Below are 4,865 nucleotides of genomic sequence, written 5' to 3' on the forward strand. Positions count from 1 at the left end.
CTTAATAATATTTTGTTTTTACACTAAAACCCTGTGAGTGCCGCAATCCTTGTACACTGCTTATTTCCCATGCTGGCACCCAGGTATTAATTTTGTCTACGGAGTGCACCGTTCCTTTGTTTATATATATATATATATATATATATATATATATATATATATATATATATATATATATATATATATATATATATATATATATATATATATATATATTGCTATGTCTGTTCTCAGTATGGTCTTATAGCACATCATTTAGTTTGTTCAACTGTTAAAGAATAAGACAAAATTAAAAAGAATATTGTATTCTCGCTTTTAGAAAAAAGATTCAGGAAGAAGTGCAATAAAACGTAGAAAGAAGAAATTACCAGAAATCTGGAATTCGTGGCTTGCTTCACTGCTCATCTCTGTTCCTCTGCCTTGAGTACAAATATAGTTCTGCTCAGATCCTGTTTTGCATTAACAGAGAGTGGAAGGAGTTCGAGAAGCAGCGAGAAGTGGCAGTGAATATGGCAAGCACAAACTTTTAGTAAAGCAATGTTAGTGGGCGTGGTATGAGCAGTAGAAAGTTTGCTGTGTGGGTGGCTACAAACAGGCTGATTCATTGCAGAAGAATTAACTAAATATACCTGCAGTAGCATGGAAATACCTATACATATACGGTATCTGTTTTTTTTCCATTGCATAGATTATGGTAAAGGTTCCTTGGTTTATAGGGTTCAAATATTTTATAGGAATTTTCACAATAGTTTGCAAAAACAAAATAACATGACTACAATCCTGCAGTTTCACAAACGTGTTACAGGTAACAAATGAGTGTGCTTGTTCAACATGTACAAAAACATGAAATAAAAAATATTCAAATAAAACAAATAATAAAATATATAAATAAATAATCAAAAATCAAATGTATGACAAAGAAAGAAAAATAGTTTTTTTTCTTTTAAACAAATCAAATCGGAATCACAGACTGACATATGTTTTACATATGGAGAAACATAAGTATATGATCCCTATTTCTGAAATATACTTCAAAATAAAGAGACCATGTAAGCGTGAATGACTCTCTGAACCTGTTTTGTTCTGATTTAACTTCCACAGCTTCTTACCAACTGAGCTGGTGAAGGTATGAAGTGATATCTGTTATTGAAGGAGATTACTTTTTTAGCCAATAACTAATTAGTGCTTTCTTCGAAGCGGCCAATATCAAGGTAATGAGTATCTTTGTTTCTTGAGAGATAGAGTGTAGGTCAGGCTTCAAAAATAGCACATTACTATCTAAGTGCAATAGAACTAAACAAGGGGATAATTTTATATTAATTTTTAATCTAGCGTTTAAATACCAAGTCCAAATTTATTGTAATATATAGTTAAAACCATGACATGAACACATACAGATGATGCAGGCGTGAGCATGGCTCGAAACGTTTTGTGACTGTGCTAGTCACTTCCTCAGAAGCCAATGCGCCCTCTGCCGAAAACTCATTTAAATAGCCACATGTGTAAAATCATTTGTTTAAAGGCTATCTAAAACAGTCACGCAAAACACAACCGGCAATGGTAAATGCACCAGGTGTTGTATCGTTATTAGAACCATTGCATTGTTAAACGTAATAACACGACTGTGATCATACGGCAGTGAGCAGTGAGGAGAACAATGTGTGAAGTATGCATCAAGTAACAATTCTTAATATATACCAACATAAGAAAACAACTACAAAAATAATAATTTGATGCAAATGCTGCATACACCACAACATAAATGAGAGACACATGTAATGTAGCTAACACCCATAAATAGTCATAAAGTTCTCAATCTGAAAATAAAGATATGATACCAATTTCAGTGTTTTACTATTAGTAAACATTCATTAATGAAAGATATTGTAGCAAAATGGCAAATACAGGATAAATACCTATGAAATCAGTCAATAAAATGACTAATTTTCTACTCCCTGTTCAGCCCCCCCAGAGTAACCGTACCTAGTGTGTAGATCCAAAATGCTTCCCTCTTCCAGAGGGATTCTTCAAGATCCCCTTTCCTCACTCCAGGAGTAATTTTATCAATCACTTGAAAAGAAATGCATTGTCTACCTTCATGGTTTTCTAATAGGTGTTTGGCTACTGCAGAACTCATGTCCCCTCTAGATACACAATTCATGTGTTCAGAAATGCGCTTCTGCACAGGTCTATTAGTCTTACCGACATATTGAATGCCATATAACTACAGGCATGACAACGAGGTCTTCCACATCTATAACAGCAAAAAGAGGATTCCTTTTGAAGTCGCCAAGACATATTTTTCCAATTACTGTGCAAAATAAATATAATATCACAATGGGGTTCTTGAAATACTTCCATTTCAGGGTTTGTAAATGCAGGCCCGGATTTGCAGCAAGGCCGCATAGGCCCGGGCCTAGGGCGGCAAAAAAATGGGGGCGGCAAAAAAATAGGGGCGGCATGCCGCCCAGCCGCATTATGGGGACGTGTGCGTTTTTCCGCCGGCGCGCTGGGAAGGGGAGGTGGGCGCTAGGACCGTGCGGCCGCCTGGTCGGACCACGCGGCCTAGGGGTGCCCCTCATTGAAATCCGGCGCTGTGTAAATGTATTACCTTGGGAGATCCATTCAATAAGATATGTGGTATGGGCTGATAAATTGAAAGCTCTGAAATCTGGGAGGTTTTAATCTCCCTAGTTTAACCATTGGTTTATATGTAAAGCCAATCCTAAAAGCTTACACTTTTTTTTTTTTTTATCAAGGTCCGAATTTTTTTAAGTATTTCTAACATAAAAATCTGATCAACTCCGATTGCCCGAATGGCCCTTATTTATCAAGAAAAAAAGCCAGAAAAAACAGGGTCGGGAAAACCTCAAAACTTTCTCTGAAAACTCTGAATTGTTGGAAGTTTTCCACAAAAACGATTTCTGTCTGCCACCTTTCGGTCCTAGCAGTCCGGCATATGCTCTATGCCCCTCTGCCCTATTCCGGATAGGAATTTTTCTGGTCTCTGCTTTAGGATGTTCCCACTGGCCCTAAACTGTCACTTCTGCCCTATCTTGGCTAGCCAAAGACCCTAGGCCGCTACCTTCTTCTTGGGGTCTGGGCTACCCATGCTAGCTATCACCCTATCTATCTGAAGCACTTCTTACTAGAGACCCTTACTCTACCTGATCCTGTCCAGCCGATGTCCAGGACAAAAAGACCCCTCCCTGGGTGTGTCCTTCCTTTTTATACCCTGTGCACTCTATCTCATTCTAGTGGCTGGAGTGTAAACTACAAATAAAATACTGCTTTAACACTATCGCCACCCAGTGGCCATTACCCTTAATCCCATTACTTTTGTTTTAACCCCAGATTTCTAACATTAACACATTTACTTCACATCACTCTTAAACATTCCAGTACAGTAACATTCACACCAATTCCTCTGTGTACCCCCTTACATATATATGGGAAGCTTAGTAAAGCAATGTTAGTTGGCGTGGCATGAGCAGTAGAGAGGTTGTGGTGTGTGGGTGGATACAAATAGGCTGATTCTTTGCAAAAGTAGTAGCTAAATATACCTGCAGTGGCATGGAAATACCTATACATCAGTTTTTTCCATTGCAGGTGTTGAGGTTTTGCGCAACTATACATCTCAGCTTTTACCACCTCGGCATTGCCTGACCTTGTTCCTGGAACCTGCTATGACAGTGGATGGCAGAGGTTCTTAAACACAAACAAAAAGTTTATTTGAAAACACCCACAGCAGACCAATGAGTTAGATAGACTGCAGTAATATTCAAAAACAGAGCAAGACAATGGCATCACTGGTAGGTTGTAAGATGCACTTTTTAAAGGCTAGCAGATAGTGGTCTGGATCCTCCAGTAGAAATGCTCAGGGAATAAATGTTAAGCCCTTCACTTTAAGTCCAGTAACTGTTAAGTTGAAGCATAAGGCTGCTCATTCTAGCTAAGGAGCCTGACCTTGTTCCTGGAATGTGCTATTAAAGAGCTATCTTATTGCTGTCTAATCCTCGTTCATGGGATCCACAACTTCTCTGAGGAATTGACCTCCTTAGGGCCAGGACTCTTTTACTGGGGCCTTGTTGAACCCAGTCTCACCAGCAGACATTCACCACAGTCAAGAGATTGAGACCAACGAGGAAGAGCCAGGATATAGCAATCACTATATTAAAGCTTGCAAGAAATGGTCATGTGTTCCCTGAGCCAATGGCTAATGATATCACACTCAAATACTGGGATTTAAGAAGAGGGACAAATATTTAATAGGGAGTGTCATGATACAGGCCTGTAATAGTTAATAAAACAGGCCAAGGTATCATGAAAAATGTCTTCACCTTAATGAGAGACATAACAGGCCTTTCTTCATTAAAGTCTGGAATCAGCCAAGTGAGCAGGGGTCACAAACTATGATGCCCTTCTCCAAGCACAGGCTTATAAGAGCCATTCCATGAGGAGGGGAGGGAAAGCCCAAGGAGGGAGAACTTAACATTCCCACCAAGGCCCCCTCGCAGGTGAACTAAAAGTCACACATACTGTAACATATCCTCAAACATATTCATCCTCACAGAACCCAGACCTGTTATACCAACAGTATAAAAAAACTGGTGATGGGTTCAAGGTAATATCAGCTTTCAGATGAGTCCAAACATGACTAGGTTTGATACTCTGTATGTCAGTTGCAGTACATTAACCCTTTCACTACTAGAGTACCTGGTTTCTCTCAACACCATTGTGAAGTTTGAGAGTGGTGGCAGCCAGTTTGTGTGTGTTAGTGGGTGTTGGTTGGTGTTTGGGGTGCTGTTATGCTAGTCTAACCTGTGTGCAAGGTGGATAAGAGATAAGAGAGTGAGTGACCCCTG

Source organism: Xenopus laevis, chromosome 7L (genome assembly GCF_017654675.1).
Source record: "Xenopus laevis strain J_2021 chromosome 7L, Xenopus_laevis_v10.1, whole genome shotgun sequence".
In the NCBI taxonomy this organism is placed as follows: Eukaryota; Metazoa; Chordata; class Amphibia; order Anura; family Pipidae; genus Xenopus; species Xenopus laevis.